Genomic DNA, 18,366 nt, shown 5'->3' with positions numbered 1-18,366 from the left:
AACAAAGTCTTAAGTTCAGCACTGCTACAATTGTGACAGGCATCCTGACTGCTTAACACTACTCACCCATTTGACAAAGAAAGAGATACCAGTGCAGTCATTTCACTTTTTTTCAGGGTATTCACATATGCTGTCCTCACCTGTCTACATGAGGCTAGTTCTTTGTCTAGTTAGGAGAGATCGATGCAAAGATTGGAAACAGCCAGGAGTGCATCGTTCTAGTGGCTTTCAGAGGCTTATTGTCGCAGAAAGATTGGTCTGAAAAACTTTTAACACACCAACATCTCATCAGCACTTCCACAGGACACATGGGCGGGCAACTAAAGCAGGCCAGAGAGACCAAACAGCTAACCTGCACATCTGGATTAATCACCAACTAATTTCTGGGGCTCTCTAGCACACTCCCACGGGAAAGAAAGCAGTCAGACAAATGCTGACAAGCTATGGAAAAGGCTCAGAATGATGGACTTGGTAGGAGATGATCACAGACAATATGAATGATACATGTATATAGCACTGCAGTTATCAGTGTGAATGCTGTGGTACACCAACCCAGTGTTCAGTAGCACTCCAGGTGCACAGCAACTCAGAGGCAACGTGTGTGTGTGGGGGGAGAAAGGGGGGGAAGGGGTCACAAAGGGTCAGCTTTGCTGCTTGACTTGTACTGAGCATGTTCAAACAACTGAGCATGCTCAGTAACATCTGCTGAAGCCGCTGCCCTCACTCTGCCTCCCTCCCCCAGTATTGGCAGGTGCTGTCATCTCTGCTCAGAGCCACATGCCAGACATACTCCAAGAACCCATCAACACACTCCCATTCTGAATGAGCAATACAGGATAATTCCCCTACAAAGAGCAGAAATAAAGGGTGACACATAAAGGATGCACAATAGCTTGAACATTTACAATAAGAGATCGACTCAATAGTTCCTAACCAGACCATGGTGGCAGAGTCCAGTAGTGGGATATAAAGGTACCTGTGTGCTACGGGGCTCCACGGGTTAGTGTCTTAAACTCCCTTCAGTCCACCCCATCCTGGAGGCAAAGCATGTCCCAGCCTGCAGACCAAACTTCTGTCCCAGCCACCCCCTATTTATTTTATCCAAGACCATGGTGGAACTCCTCTGCGTTGTCCTTATGCCCCGTGCCATTGTCATGTGCCTCATGCCTGCTGATCCCCTGTCAGAAGCAGGCTCCTGCCTTGCCTCGCTATCAGACTGTGTGTTGCCTGGTCTTCTTTCCACAGCCAGCTCCCAGCCTGCTGCTCCTGCTCATACATAGCCTCTGGCTTTCCACAGAGCTCGATTCCCTCTAGCCTCTGAGAATGCATCTACACAGCCCACAGCAGCAAGCCTCTTAGCCCATCTCGAGACACCCAGGCCGGCAGGGCTTGTGCTACCTATCTAAAAATAGTTGTGTAGAAAATGTTTTGAAGTAGCGGCTCAGGCTCTGAAGCCAATCCCCCACCCTAGACTTCAGGGCCTGAGCTGCCACTTCAAAGAGCTGTCTACACAGCTATTTCTAGAGCACTAGCTAGCTCTATCTACTGGCTCAGTCCTCTCCCTACCTTTTGGAGTGAGTGGAAAGTAATGAGCCAGTAGGTTCACTGCAGCACCTTTAATCCCCAATGATTCAAAGGCACTTTGCAAATCACTTCAACTACCACTCAAATGCAATCACTGCTGGTACAGAATGAGAGGGCGTAAATAGGTATCCTGTATCCAAATGAAACTGCTGTAAGAATTTTAGGTTGACTATGTAACCACCCACACTGGAATCTGGTCAGCACATCCAGATTTATACCACAATTCAAGCACACAATTATGCCACTTCGCTTCACTCAGGAGATGTAGATGACACCTCCAAGCTGCACAGTGCCCTGCCAGCTCTGTGGCGAGGCACTGGTCCACAGCAAGGAGTGTGGCCTAGCCGAGAAAGCAAAGGACTGGCACTTGGGAGACTTATTTCTTGGATTCTATTCCTGGCTCTGCCACTGGCCTCCTGGGTGACCTTGGGAAAGTAACATTGCTTCTCTCTTGCCTCAGTTTACCCACCTGTAAAATGCAGGTGATAAACCTGACTTGCTTTGTGAAGGGCTTGGAGGTCTACTGACAGAAAGTGTTGTACAAGAACTAAGGGCTTGGCTACACTTACTTTTTATAGCGCTCTAACTTGCTGGCTCAGGGGTGTGAAAAATCACCCCCCCCCCGAGTGCAGCAAGCCTGAGCGCTTTAAAGCGCTCGTGTAAACAGGCTCCACACGCAGGGAGCCAGGCTCCCAGTGCTCGGAGCTAATCCCCTCATGGAGGTGGATGACCAGGAGCACTGGGAGAGCTCTCTCCCAGCGCTCGTGCGCGACCACACTCGCACTTCAAAGCGCTGCCATGGGAGCACTCCTGTGACAGCGCTTTGAAGTTTCTCGTGTAGCCATGCCCTAAGTAATGCACTATTGCAGAACTGACTCATGGAAAGAGCTGCCCCTGCTGACTCACAAAAAACACTGCAGCATCAGATTATTCCTTGGAGGTCCCCCCGTCCAAGGACTGAGCAGGGCCAACCGTTTGCAGCTTGTCAGATCTCACAAGTTCACATACTGTATGAAGACTACAGGATAAGGAAGGAAGGAGTGTTTCTCTTAGAAAGCAGACTACAGGGAAGGAAGGTGAGGAGTCCATAAGGAAATCTCTCCCAGGTAATTTACTGGCTCTTAGTCAGGTTACCAGGTGGACAGTAACACACACCATAGTTTTTGCTCTCCGTCAGTATCAACCAACACTGTCCATATAGCAACCAATTCTCACCCACCAGGCAGCTTCATGAGCCCAACAAGCAATGAGAAAACATGGTCTTCCAAATACCGAAAAAGCTCTGCTCTCCAAAACGAGCTCTCTGAGGCTTGTCAGATATGGCACATTAGTCAAGGGTCTGACTTTTTCAGCGGAGAAATTGCTCTGCTGTGTCACTGCAAGGTCTTTCATTTAAAAAAAAAAGGGGGGGGGGGCAAAATTGGATTCCTTGATAAATTTTACAGGTTTTATACAGATAAAATCACATTACTTTACTTTAATAGAAGCGATTTAAAGTTTTTGACAGCTCTGTTCTAAATCACCGATAAAAGCACCAGCCATTATGGTCGCCACAATATAAACACTGTGTGCAGAGGGAGAAAATGTGCTCTTATCATCATCTACAAGGTAATCTTTTAAACACTGTTCTCCAGTCGATGTGCAAGCATGAGAATGGATGATCATCATTCCAAATCACAGCCTTGTTTCCCCACTACAGTGAGATCTCTGGACTCTGGCAAGCTTCTTTCCCTGCTCTAGCTTTCCTTTCACACTGTATGCAGAACAACTGGGGAGATGAGCTGGGGAAGCAGCTGTCCAGAAAGGTAGCCATTTGCATGGGCTTGAGTCTGGCTTTGACAGATTTTGATGGGCATCGGGTGAAGGGAAATAGCTGTCACAGAACACCTGCCATACTGCATCAGACCATTCGGCCATCCACTCCGATGTCCTGGCTCTCATTGCTTCCCTGAAAGGTAAAAATCCCCAGAATGCACCTGGTAACCATCAAGTGGCCAACACCAGGGGGCAGCAAGTTTCAGGTCTGGGCCCCTTAACAATCACAGTCTTCCCCAGCTGGACTCTCCACCAAGGTAAAGCCGCATATTGCTGTCACGTCTTTTGGAGCTAATAGGGGAGCCAGGCCACCCTCTCCAGCAGGCTCCTATCCAGGGCCTGATGCTGGGCAGCTAAATTCTGCACCTTAGGGCGCTAAGCAGCTGCTTCTCTGGATCACTTCCTACCTAAGTCGCCTTTTCCCCCACGGGATAAATTAAAGAATCACAAATAAAGTTTCTGACCTTCACAATCAGACACCAGTCTCTCCTTCGCAGGCTTCATCAGGTCTGTGCTGTCAGGTCTCAGGCAGCGAGAACTCCTAGGCAGCACTTCCCCAGAGCTCAGAGCCGAGGTTGCTCCCTTCCACTGACTGCCTCCTATGAGCATGTCTGCTTCTCTTTTTAAACTCCATCTCCAGCATGTGCAAGCCTTGCAGATGCAACAGGATGGGGCCACCTGGGCCCAGGGCTGCTCCTTAACACCTTGCTCTCCAGCTTAGGGTTTGTATACCCATCACAGAGAGTTATTCCTTCCTGACCCTACACTGATGCCCTTGCCTGACTTACTAATGTTTAGAACAAGCAACATTTTAGTATCTACTTTTCCTTAAATAATACAAATGTGTTTATTACCTGCTTTGAGCAGGGGGTTGGACTAGATGACCTCCTGAGGTCCCTTCCAATCCTGGTATTCTATTCTATTCTATCCCTAACAACATTTTTCCCCATAGGGGACACGACAAGAAAGCTTGCCGTAGACATAGCCGATTCTGCAGTCCTGACTTCACTTGGGTTTTTTATTATTAATTATTATTATTATTATGGGATGGATAGAATGAACCCAGAATTGGCAAGAGAATCTGGAAACTTTCACCTCTAGCTGTGGTCCAAATTACCAGTATGCAGAAGTCATTACCATCCAAACAGCTGTTTAGTGGGCTAGGAGAAAGAGGATGATAGTGTCAGTCATCTCACAGTAGACAGATCACCACATCACTACACTCCTTCTCCCCATCCCCAAATTTCATCAGGTACTAATGGACAGTGGCATCATTAGGGCCAACTGAAAATGCCCATGCGGGAAGCTTGCATTGCCTTCATCCTTGCTGTATCCATTCTGTGGACATCACAAGTATGGTACTCCTGGGAATGCTATCAGAAATGAAAGACTCATCCAGCTGGTAGCACTGAAGCAGCAGTAGCACTCACAGAAGAGCTGCTTTTGTGGGGAAGGCATCAAATATTCATGAGATTGCACACAAAGGGCCAGGAACTAAACTCTGTCCTTTTGTTTGAAATATACAAACTTTTTGTGAACCTTACTCTTAAGGTTTCCTTAAGGTTAAGTTTCAGAGTAGCAGCCATGTTAGTCTCTATTTGCAAAAATTGGAATATCCAACCTAAACCTGGAATTGGCGGCTGTGATTGCAGAGCCATTGGCCATTATCTTTGAAAACTCGTGGTGAACAGGGGAAGTCCCGGATGACTGGAAAAAGGCTAATGTAGTGCCAATCTTTAAAAAAGGGAAGAAGGAGGATCCTGGGAACTACAGGCCAGTCAGCCTCACCTCAGTCCCCAGAAAAATCATGGAGCAGGTCCTCAAAGAATCAATCCTGAAGCACTTACATGAGAGGAAAGTGATCAGGAACAGTCAGCATGGATTCACCAAGGGAAGGTCATGCCTGACTAATCTAATCGCCTTCTATGATGAGATTACTGGTTCTGTGGATGAAGTGAAAGCAGTGGATGTATTGTTTCTTGACTTTAGCAAAGCTTTTGACACGGTCTCCCACAGTATTCTTGTCAGCAAGTTAAAGAAGTATGGGCTGGATGAATGCACTATAAGGTGGGTAGAAAGTTGGCTAGATTGTCGGGCTCAATGGGTAGTGATCAATGGCTCCATGTCTAGTTGGCAGCCGGTGTCAAGTGGAGTGCCCCAGGGGTCGGTCCTGGGGCCGGTTTTGTTCAATATCTTCATAAATGATCTGGAGGATGGTGTGGATTGCACTCTCAGCAAATTTGCAGATGATACTAAACTGGGAGGAGTGGTAGATATGCTGGAGGGCAGGGATAGGATACAGAGGGACCTAGACAAATTGGAGGATTGGGCCAAAAGAAATCTGATGAGGTTCAATAAGGATAAGTGCAGGGTCCTGCACTTAGGATGGAAGAACCCAATGCACAGCTACAGACTAGGGACCGAATGGCTAAGCAGCAGTTCTGCGGAAAAGGACCTAGGGGTGACAGTGGACGAGAAGCTGGATATGAGTCAGCAGTGTGCCCTTGATGTCAAGAAGGCCAATGGCATTTTGGGATGTATAAGTCGGGGCATAGCGAGCAGATCGAGGGACGTGATCGTCCCCCTCTATTCAACATTGGTGAGGCCTCATCTGGAGTACTGTGTCCAGTTTTGGGCCCCACACTACAAGATGGATGTGGATAAATTGGAGAGAGTCCAGCGAAGGGCAACAAAAATGATTAGGGGTCTGGAACACATGACTTATGAGGAGAGGCTGAGGGAACTGGGATTGTTTAGTCTGCAGAAGAGAAGAATGAGGGGGGATTTGATAGCTGCTTTCAACTACCTGAAAGGTGGTTCCAGAGAGGATGGTTCTAGACTATTCTCAGTGGTAGAAGAGGACAGGACAAGGAGTAATGGTCTCAAGTTGCAGTGGGGGAGGTTTAGGTTGGATATTAGGAAAAACTTTTTCACTAGGAGGGTGGTGAAACACTGGAATGCGTTACCTAGGGAGGTGGTAGAATCTCCTTCCTTGGAAGTTTTTAAGGTCAGGCTTGACAAAGCCCTGGCTGGGATGATTTAATTGGGGATTGGTCCTGCTTTGAGCAGGGGGTTGGACTAGATGACCTCCTGAGGTCCCTTCCAACCCTGATATTCTATGATTCTATAAAAGGAGGACTTGTGGCACCTGAGAGACTAACCAATTTATTTATTTATATATGACTGAATGCATCCGATGAAGTGAGCTGTAGCTCACGAAAGCTTATGCTCAAATAAATTGGTTAGTCTCTCAGGTGCCACAAGTCCTCCTTTTCTTCTTAAGGTTAAGGAAACTGAAAAGGCATTTTGTTTTGTGGTATGCTTAGAACTTATGCTTTGCTCATAGGTATCTACAGGAAGCACGGTGAAATGATTTAACATCTACTGTTGGTTTCACATGGTAAAGTGTAGTTAAAGTGGCCATAGAAAGACATGGAACATAGGTCATCAATAACAAGCCTGCCCACCAGAGAACTGTACCTTCCGATCATTTTGCCCTGCTACTGCTTAAATATGTCAGCTCAGATTCCAAACTCTGCAGTAGCTACAGTAGCCAAAAAAAAAAAAAAAAAAAAGCCCCTGCTGCAGTCTGACAGAGAAATCAAGGTGTGTAGGCAGTAGCTATTTATGTATTAGCTTGCACAAATCTTATTATTGATGCTTTGTTTTCCATTTAACTCCTGACATTAAATTTGGTTGAGCCTTTTTTACTCTGACACTGTGGCCCAACTTTCAAAATATGGTGGCTTTTATGTGATGTCCAAACTTGCATGTAAATACTTAGCCTGGCATTTGAACATATACATGCCTATTTTCTGATTAAATATTGATTTGGACAGGAGATTAAGGCCCCAGCATTTGAAAATTCTGCCCTGAATGTTTATTTTGGTTTTCTAAAGCACACCCAAAATCCTGGGTTCTGGCACAGGGGAGGGGGGAAAATAAATAACTGAGCCCGCAAAAAGCAAACCTTGTGGCAGCCTTGTACTAAAACAAAGGTTAGGGACATGCAATGGAATCCAGGCAATGGAAATTTCATCGCATAGCCATTAACAACTTAATACATAGGTGTTAATTTTTCCCGTATGGAAAGTCTGATGGAATGTAATGGTGATGAAACTAACTGGATTCTGTAAGAATGTGGCAGGGGTTTATAGAAATTATTCTAAAATCCTACAGATTTCAATAACAAATTAAATCCATCCTACAGTGTGCTTTTTAACCATCCCATCCAACTTAACAGAATAATAATACATTTTATAGGATGGCTAATAAACCTATAGAAAGGTTAGCATTTTTCAGTTAAAAACCTACATGAATTAAATGCATAAGAGTCAAAAAGCCGGAAGCAAGAACTCAATTTTCTGAGCATAAATCGCATCTGCAAAATGTAAACCTACAATGAAACTGTGGGTGCAACTCCCAAGTACTTGCTTCTCTAGCTATATCTATAATCCGATAGCTAGAGGCTCAAGCATTCAGATTTCCACTTGCAGTCAGTTTATGGATACAAAATATGCCTGCACATTGTGGAGGTGTCATTTATGTCTCTAAAGGGTAGTATTCAGAGTAGCAGCCGTGTTAGTCTGTATCCGCAAAAAGAAAAGGAGTACTTGTGGCACCTTGTTAGTCTCTAAGGTGCCACAAGTACTCCTTTTCTTTTTTCTAAAGGGTAGTAGTTTCATATATTTTAAAATTTGACCCATAATATGTTGCCCTTCTAGAGTACCTTTAATGCAAGGATCTCAGGTAGATGTACATATATTAATAAATTAAACTTCACAACCCTCCTGGGAGGTGGATGCTGGGTGCTAGCATCCTGCCCTGATGATATCTTTGGTGATTTAAGACCTGATTTTCAGCCCATTAAAATCAATGGAAAGACTCCTATAGATTACATGATGGGTTTTGGATAAAGCCATAGAGTATATATTGTGTTCTAGTAAAGTTTACCCACAGAAAATATTTCCATGTGAAAAATACAGCAGCATTAATTTGCCTTTGGCACCAAAGTACAGACTGTGGCAGCAGGTCATTACAGGGGGTGGTGTAGGGCCAGGGGGTGTAAAAGGAAACATTTTGCCCAAGCAGAAGACTTAGATATCTGACCTTTCAGTCCCCATCCTTAATGGAAACCTCCACAACACTTTGAAAAGACGAGCTTGGGAACTTAAATTCATAACTTTGCTAGACATCAAAAACCACTGACTTAATAAAGACACTGGATTTATGGCTCATTACTACAATTTGTAAGCCACTGACCCACCTTTTTCCTATAACTAGGTGTTAACTGTCCACTTCATCTTGAATGGTCTCTTGCAACATATAAACTCAGTGATACTCGGAGCCCCAAGTAACTGTTCATTGTGTCTCTTGCAGCTCTTTGCAGCACGTTATATTAAAACACTGTGTGATTTAATTATTAATCAATCTAAATTATTAACCAGTTGGGATGCATTTAGTATATTAACCAATTGCAGAATATTTGGTCAGTCATTCTGCTGTAAGAATAATTTAGGTTAGATTAGAGTAAATGAAACAATGAATTCACATGACTGTGGCTTTTTTGGATAATGTTGATTACTAATTTGGCTCCTGAACCACTGAGGTCTGAGTATCATTGTGTTAACTCCTTATCTGTTCCACCCTTGTATTTAGCGGTGACACTCGGAGTACCTTTCCCAGACCTAAAGAAGAGCTCTGTGTAAGCTTGAAACCTTGTCTCTTTCACCAACACAAGTTGCTCCAATAAAAGATATTATCTCACCACCTTGTATCTCTAAAATGCAGAAAGTTGTTAAAAACTAGCTGTTCTTTGTTTACAATAAAAATGATAATTTACCCTTCATCAGTGATCTCAAGGTGTTCGCATACCAAGGTCATGAGTACAGTATGAGAACCAAATAGAAGAGAACACGCATTAATTAATCCTCACACCCCTGTCAGGCACAGTAGGTATTATCCCCATTTTATGGATGGGTAAAGTCAGGCACAGGAAAGTTACAATGAGTGATTTACCTAAGATCATACAGTATATCACTGATGGAACTTGAAAAAGGAACCCAGTATCCTCGGCCCCAACTACCAGAGAAAACTGCCTATCTAATGCAGCTGGGAGTCTTCTATACTGAGTACACCGAGCAATACTCACTAACAATAAAACCAGCAAGTAAATGCTGGGATATAGTAGGACTGTGCAACTTCTTCTTGACATTATCCAATGGTATATTCCACAAGGAGATGAAGGGAGGGCAGATGATGACTGCAGGGTCTTTCACGGGTAGGGGGAGACAAGCGTTCTGGAGACGTTCCAGAGCACAACGGTGACTTCCACAAAATCCACCCGGAACCATCTTCCTATGTGTTGCTCATCCACCACACCGCTCTGAAGACAACTCTCCTTAGAACCCTGGCAAAATAACTAGCAGTAGCTACTTATGGCAGAATTTGCCCAATATCACAGTTAAAACATGCCAGGGCTTGGTCTCTTTCTTAAATTGTCTCTCTACACAAGCAACAGCCAACTGGTGTTTTCCTCCAAACTCCATTAACTGCATTATGTGAGTAATCATACATAAATGTAGCAGATAGATGCCTCATGTGCATCATGAGCAGCAGGGTCAATGACCTTCAAAATTGTTCCACGAAGTGTGTGCATTTGATCGAGCTTCACTTCCTGACATGGTTTGTTGCTTTTAAGGGCTATTTTATTGTTCCACTGTTTTCAGAGATGAGTTCGGATTAAAAAAAAAAAAAAAAGGGATACGAAGCTAAAGCTAAATCTCAAACCCTGAACATTTTTTGTGATTTAAGGAAGTTCAGATTCTCCCTTTTTTCTTTCTCTTGTGAGAGCTACAACAAATTGGCACCCTCAAGTTCCAGTGAGGACAGGCAGTGGAACTAGTGACCCAAAGTGGGAAAGGCTGCATCCCCATCCCAAATGGAAGCAAAAAGCATGGGAAACCTCACAAGGAAAGCATCCCCCTCTTCATGGCATTCTCTGTGTCGTTTGGCAGACTCTGAGGGTCTGAACAAACATTCATGTATTTGGGTTCTTAAACCATTCCTCCAAATCTCTTGTGTTTTACTCATCACTAATTTTTACAATAGCTGGTGATTGAGCTCTCACCAGGGTGGATAGTTATAGCCAGAACTTTACAACTGGAACATTTCCAAATAGCATTTGGAAGACCTTGTAACTAGGGTAATATCTGTGGACTGCAAAGAAAAATCTAAATCCAGAAAAGATCAGCTGGTTCCAGAAAGGAACCTGGGTGGAAGACTGAGCAGGAAGCTATGAACATATTTATGTTACTTGGATTATATATGCATCATTATTTAAATTGCTTACTCGTCTGTATCTAATCTGCCTGGAAAGAAAACCAACAGAAGGCATTTCAAAATTGTACACTCCCTTGTCTTAGCCATATTCATAAGCCTGACCTGGCTTGCAACACAAATTAGATATAATAGCTGATATTCCCCAGTGGAATAGTTTGGTCCCTCTCTCTCCAGTTCAATGTTGTTCTAAGATGGCAGATTAAAGATAATGACTGCAGACAGATATGGCTTTCACTATGACAGGAGCTAATGTTAGTGGCTTCAGAGGTGTGTTTTCCCTCCTGAACCACCTGCCATCTGTTTAATCTGCAAAAACAAATAAAAAACAAAAGCAAAGAAAAATTGTTAATGTCACTTAGCATTAGGCAGGTGTCACTGACTGTGGTCTCGTTGGCATGTTCAGTGGTTTCTTTCAAGACAAGAAGTAAGTTTCAAGGACAAGAGGAGCCATGTTGTTCTTTAAGCAAGGAGAAGAAGGGGCTCTGGTTGTATTCTGAGAGAGGGGACACCATTCGGGGACTGCTCCACCTAAGCTCTTCAATCCTCTTCATAAAAGCAGTGGGATTGGCAGGGGTATGGATACATATGGCCGTATCCTCAGCCAGCGTAAACTGGAGTAGCTCTGTTGGCTTCAGTTAAGCTATGCAGGTTTATACCAGCAGAGAATCTGGTCTGTATTTAAGAACTCCCACTCCTCCTTCCCCTCTTCACTGTACAGAGTTGGAGCTGCATGAAAAAGCATTTACTGTTTTACAAGAGTTTAATTAATTTAATGCCCGAGAAGAGCATGAGATTGATAACATAATACAATGAAGGTTTCTACCCTCAGAACGGGTACATCATGGCCAGATATATTGTAAGCTACTGTCCACAACTGTCCCATCAACATGCTTCAAAACTGAGCTGCAGGGACCACCTGTGGGAGGGGCAGAAGTTCTGTCTCCACAGCCCACTGAATTCCAGGCCCCTCTATCGACACCGCTCAGCATAAGCCACGTTACTGAAAAGGACAAAGGTATAAAGGAGATATGGACTCTCACCATTTGGTAACTGGACCAGGAGCGGGCAGATGACGTCAAAGCCCTGTAATTGCATAATCCCCTGGCAGGCCATGATAAAATATCCTATAGGCTTCCTGATCCCAGTCACTTTCTCCCAGGATGTGCGGGGGCTAGGAGTGCTGAGAACAACAAGCTATAGATTACCTACCCCGATCGAGCCACTTTGCACTGTCCAGACAGTGCAAAATTACCACGCTGTCCCGCTCCAGCTGGCCAGCTATGAATTCCCCTGCAGTAGGGGAGCTCTCAGTTGGTGTAGTTGGCTCCTACACAACAACTATTCTACAGTCTGGCAGGAGTGGGTGTGTCCGGGGTCAGAGAAGGCGTGCTGGAGGCAGGAGAGTGCATGCCTGCACTCTGTCAATTCTTAACTGGCATGTAGGCATTTGTGGTCTGGTCTAACATGCACCAAGGCTAGGGGAACATCAAAATCAGGAAGCCGTACTAGGCTCCCAGTGCTCGATCGTGGCTCCTCCATGCCCAGCATATTTTGGAACAAGGGAGAGGACTCAGGATATAATATTCACCCTTTTGAAGGAAACAGCCTCTTGCACCAATATCAACTTTTCCAGCTGCTCAGCAATGTGTGCTGGCTGACACTGCGGGAAGTCACACCCAGCTTCATTCCTGGCTGATCCAGTGGCCCTCCCCAACCATCCATTACCTTTTGTTCTCTTTCTTCAGCACTCATGATATTGCCTTCTGTGCTTGCACCCTCTGCGCATTGCCCTCTCTTCTCCCCTCCTTACTTTCTCACTGGCACCATATCTCCTTTTAATTAAATCAGCCCTTTCTCCTTCGTCATCTTTCTGCCAACCCTCCCCTTTGCTCTCAAGATGTGCTGCAGTGGGAGGACAGGCATCTGAAATGGTGTCATGGCTGCCGAGGCTTCCTTTTGTATTGTTTGAGTGTGTTTATGATAATCCCCTCATTCTACCTCCAGCCATGTGCCGGTAGAACAGCCCCTTTCTTCTGGTTCCAAAAAATTACACATTCATTGTGGAGGAAATTAACATCTCAAAGCAATCTAGAATTAGGAATTCTTCAATTGTGTTTATGCTTTTTCAATTAGGCCCTCTATAATTTTAATCAGGGGAGCATTAACGTGTTTCTGTAATTTATAGACCTGTGGCATAATTAAGTCCTGAAATTTTAAAATCTACAACAGAGCAGAGCAGAGCTTACTCATCTTCCCTTTCATTTGCATTTGTGTGCTATTAACAAATATCAAGGGGGCACCTGCTGTTATCACAGTGTCTACTTCCACCTGCCTGGGGTCAGAGGAATTCAAGGTAGCTCAGAATAAAGCCCACACCCCATCCCTAGTTGTAGCCCTGTCTCTTGATTCAAAGCAGAATCTGCCAGCTGCACCAAACCTATGTACCATTTCTGAGATGGAAACATCCGTCAAGGGCTAAAGGACCACAATAGACAATGGGATCCTTCTATTGTTTGCAATGAGCTTTGCCTCCAGGCTTGAGAGCATCACAATTATTTCACTTGTCATTGATGTGAAATTTTAACCGAGGTTGTGCAGCTCACAATTAGCCCCGTTTGGGATAATGGAGAGTTTGTTTGAGCTAGGAATCATGAAACAACTGTAGAAACTGCTTTTAAAGAGAAGCTTCTCAAATTGGCAGTTGTAGTTCTTTTTATTATACCCTCCTTGTTTTAACCAATTGACAACTGAACATGAGAAAATGACCACCAATCTGTGATTCTCATCTTAAAGTTCAGACTCCATTAACCTTTTGATTGCTGGAATTTAACCTGACAGCTCACCTGGGCAACATGAAAGATTTATGCCAAAAACTCACCTCATATCGTTCTCCAGCCTTTATAAAAAATACTACAAAACCCTGGGCTAACAAAGCTTCAATGTGCATTTAATAAAACAGATTTTGACATATAAGATCACTTCTGTGTGATTTAATTCAGTGGCTCTCAACCTTCCCAGAATACTGGGAGTGATTTGTCTTGCATACCCCCAAGTTACATCTCACTCAAAAACTACTAGCTTACAATTGGAATATAAATATTGTACTTACATTTCAGCGTAGAGTATATACAGCAGTATATACAGCATTGTCTGTATGAAATTTTAATTTATACTGACTTCATTTGTTGTTTTTATGTAGCCTGTTGTAAAACTAGGCAAATATCTAGATGAGTTGATGTACCCCCTGGAAGACTTCCGCATAGCCTCAGGGGTACATGTACTCCTGGTTGAGAACCACGGATTTAATTGTTAAAATATTGTAATATCTATCTATCTTTCTACATATACATATGTAAAAATTCTTTACTTCCCCCTCTGATTTTCTAACCACATTCAAAGCTCCCTATGGAAGAGATGGTATGGTACAACAGGTCATGCAGTGTCAAAGCAGTTATATTTATGAAGACTAGTAAATAGGCTAAGGCAGTTATATGACTTGTTAAGGGACAATGTACTCAGATGAAGAGTATGCAAATGCTGTAAGAAAAAAATTATTTGTTGTACCAGATCAGAGTTTTGATCCATCACACCCAGTATCCAGCCTTTCTGTTGCCAAAATGTAATGCTTCCGAGGAAGTTAAACACCCCACAATGAACCTACTAAATTATGCAATACTGTACGTGTAGACTTGGGATCATTAGATTTATTTGCTAAATGTTGATTTCACTATTCTCACACAAGCCAATGAGAAATATTTCTATTGATAACAATCACAATTTACAGATAGGCAAATTAAGAAAAATGCTGCTTGTGAACTTATCAGAATTTGATTTAAGGATATTTACTTTGTATATTTTGACATGTGATGTTGACAATTTGTGTTTTCATTATTATCTATCCTTACCTTTTTGAATCATGTCTATTGTCATTAAATAAATCATTGTCTGTCCCCCAAAATTCCCCACCATTGTGAACATTTAACTCAAGAAAAAAAGGTTACAATCCATAATTTTGCACAACTGTGAAAAATTGAATAGAAAAATAATTAAACTGATTAAAAATAAACATCAGTATTATCCATCCAACTGATATAAAATAAAAATCAAGTTCTGCCAAGCCTATATATACACAAAGGATTAAATATTTCTTCCTGACCCTTACAGTGATCGCCTTGTGCCCTGAAGCATGGCATTTAATTATTCTGATAATTACATATCTTATTACTGGTGATAAAATCATCCGGTATTATTTTAAAAAACAGCCCCATTATGACAATGGCAGAGATAGGAGCATATGACCAAGGCTTGCAGCTCTACTCGTCAGGTTTAAGGCACATTAATGGGATGGCTCAGGGAAGCTTGCAATGCTTCCGCCTGTGCTGTATCTTTTCTGGTGTTACAAAGATGACATCAGTCTCTGCAGCTGACACTTTTCCCCAGTGCTAATAACAAAAATATTAAAGAAAAAGCAAACAAACAAATCTTGCCTGTGTTTAGCAGAAAACACCTCCTGTTAGTTTACCCTCAAACTCTTCCTAAATTAAACAGAACATCATGTAGGAGAATCCCAGCTCAGGTGAGTTCAGAATACATGCCGTAAGGTGTATTATGGAAGATGTTAATTAATACAGACAAAATTGATAATGTTTATTCATTATTAGATAATATAAAGCTAATAGATCTAGTATGATAACTGTTTCCCCTCCATCCCATCCCCAAGTCATGTGATGCATACACTCTGTGTTTGAATAATAACTTACAAAAAGCCAACCAGAACTCCGTAAGACCAGGCATTTATACTGTGCCTATTGCTGTACCACAACTGAGCCATCACGACTACTAGGAGCATGATTTAAACATCAGATCCTTTTTGCTGTGTCAATTATCTTTGATTCTCTTATTTATTTTCAAGCATTTACAAGAGGTGTAATGTGTTTATGCCATGCAAGCGCTCTGTCATTTTAAGAACAATAAATTGTAACCTTTTGCATGAAATTAATGAATTCATTATCAACATAAAGGACAGACAAGTTCACGTATAGCCAATAAAAATCCATTAAGAAGTCTCAAGGCAGTGAGCTGAATAGCACAGTTCGCTGTGCAGCTGCCATGTTGTATGCACCAAAACCACCAACTGGGACAAAAAAAAGAACCCCAGTAAAGCTCATAGCTTTATACCTCTTTGTTTATTCATTTTATTCTTCCTCCATGCCAGAATCAAGCTGATCAGGCTTGCAAACAGTGTTCCATGAAAACAGAAATACATACGGTGCGTTAGAAACACAGGTATATGAAAAAGAACGCCAGTGACAAAAACAACAGAGAAAGGGAGCAGCTACCAGAACAAGATCATAACACCAACACTTGCCAACCAGCACCTGAAGACCTCTGTTCTCAAGAGCCTGTGAGATAGAGAGAAGAGAGTGGATTGAGAAAAGGAGAGAAAATAATGGTTGGAAAGAGAAAGTATTAGAAAAGTAGTGATGGGGAGTTATGGTCCTCCCAAAATCAAAGAAAAGACAGAGTAGCATGGAGGGAAAGAGGAATATGGCCTGAGAGAGGATTTCAAGTTCCCCAGTCATGGAAGGGAAATACCATTAAGTGATCTATGCCTCCAGCCAAAAGTTAACAACCCCGCTTGACTTTCAAACATCCAACTCTTGTAAGAAACTTCTTTTGGACATTTCAAAGACGTAGAATTGTTCCTAGGAATAATTACAAGGAGAGAATGAAATCCAGATATTCATAGGCTGCTCCTGGAAAATTCACCAGTAGAAATTCTAAATATGTAAGCTAGATTATTCAGTAAGAGTTATTGACTCAGCTTTACTCAGCAGAGGTTCAAATAAGAAAAAAAGGTGGAAGGACCCTCCAACTCCTAGGGGTAGTGTAGTCTGCTGGCCTGTTTCCCAGCTCAGGAAGGACCAGAGGTGAAAGTAAGCCGGTATGCCCTGTTACGGTGTACCGGAAAGAGCCGGTGCACCGTACCTGGATTGGCTTTCCCAGACGGGAATTTAAAGCCCTGGGGTAGCGGCGGTGGGGCTCCGGCGGGGATTTAAAGGGCCCCGGAGCTCCAGCCACTGCTACCGCCCCGGCCCTTTAAATCCCCGCCAGAGCCCTGCTGCCAAAGCCCGAGGGTAGTGGTGGCGGGGCTCCGGAGGGGATTTAAAGGGCCGGGGCAGTAGCGGCAGCTGGAGCCCCGGGTCCCTTTAAATTCTCGACGGAGCCCGGCCGCTGCTACCCCAGGGCTCGGGCAGCAGGGCTCAGGCGGGGATTTAAAGGACTCGGGGATTTAAGGCCCTGCCTCTTCTGGTTGAGGCCATGCCCCTGCTCAGGACTCCAGCATACTGGTAAGTCCTTTAACTTACTTTCACCCCTGGGAGGGACTCGCTGTCATAACTCAAATCTTTTTCACTTGAGAAAATGGGACTTTGGCATTTTTGAAATTTTAATCCCAGAGTCTATTTTCAGTAGTATAATGACAGGCATATGAGAGCTCCAGATCAAAGGCAGTTACAAGAGGAGAGGGGAAGCTAATGGATGTAGGGTGGCTTAGATAAGTGCTTTGGTAGGTTTAGCTCAGTTCTTTGTGGACAAATATCACAAAAGCCACCATCACACGCAGCACTAACTCACATCTTAGGCAACCGTGGCAAGGACTAAGTAGACATGGAGAATGAGCTAAATGGAATTTCTCCAGAATATGATGCAGTGGGGGAATTAGAGAAGCTTGTCTTACTGCCATCAGTAAAGGCTAAATAGAAAACTTTAGACTTCTGTGCTGACACCTTTCATCAGCATGAAATTCATTTAAAGACCACACTTTTTAAAAGGCAATATGCCATCTGCATGCATGCACTCACACTCACACCCCATTCCAACAATGCCCATCTCACCAATGCACGTTTCCTCCTTCTCAGGGACTCCTGGAAACGTAGTCTGCAAAGCCACAGCTCCAGTACAAGGGCATGAGTGTGGTTCCCTGCCTACAAATACCTTTGTGAGCAGAATCCAGTTTGCCTAAAACAGCAGACCAGGAGTATAAGCCGAGCCTCACTGCAGTCTGACCTCACTCTGCTGTTGGGGTCAGAATCTATGATGACCTCAGCTGGTGGATTGGGAGCAGTGGCTGAGATTATAACATAAAGGCATGAGGAATCTAGTTGGGTCCAGATGCTGAACAAGGACATAGACGAGTTTTAAGGGTTGTGACGGGGCAAGGCCAGATGGCTATAGAAAAGTAGTGGGAGATAGATATATTAGCTCCAGGCTAAACAAATCCCTGGTACCAGGATAAGTGAAATGGCAGCTGCTCCAGGTCAATTAAGACACCTGGGGCCAATTAAGAACTTTCCAGAAGGCAGGGAGAATGCTAGGTTGATTGGGACACCTGAAGCCAATCAGGAGCTGGCTGAAACTAGTTAAAAGCCTCCCAGTTAGTCAGGTGGGTGTGAATTTCAGGAGCTGTGGGAGGAAGTTGTGCTGTTGGAGAGACTGAGTAATACACACCATATCAGGCACAAGGAAGGAGGCCCTGAGGTAAGGGTGAAGTGGAGCTTGAGGAAGTGAGCGCTGCTGTGGGGGAAGTAGCCCAGGGAATTGTACATGTCATGTTTCTAAAAGGTC

General features: G+C 43.7%; 1 protein-coding gene across 1 annotated transcript in view; it reads right to left on the bottom strand.

Moving 5' to 3' along the window:
- PTPRT (protein tyrosine phosphatase receptor type T) overlaps nt 1-18,366 on the bottom strand; it is a 725,977-nt gene that overhangs the window by 140,160 nt on the left and 567,451 nt on the right. The window lies entirely within an intron of this gene.

Source organism: Eretmochelys imbricata, chromosome 13 (assembly GCF_965152235.1).
Source record: "Eretmochelys imbricata isolate rEreImb1 chromosome 13, rEreImb1.hap1, whole genome shotgun sequence".
In the NCBI taxonomy this organism is placed as follows: Eukaryota; Metazoa; Chordata; order Testudines; family Cheloniidae; genus Eretmochelys; species Eretmochelys imbricata.
The sequence above is the reverse complement of the archived record's forward strand: the minus strand, read 5'-3'. Positions and strand labels throughout refer to the sequence as shown.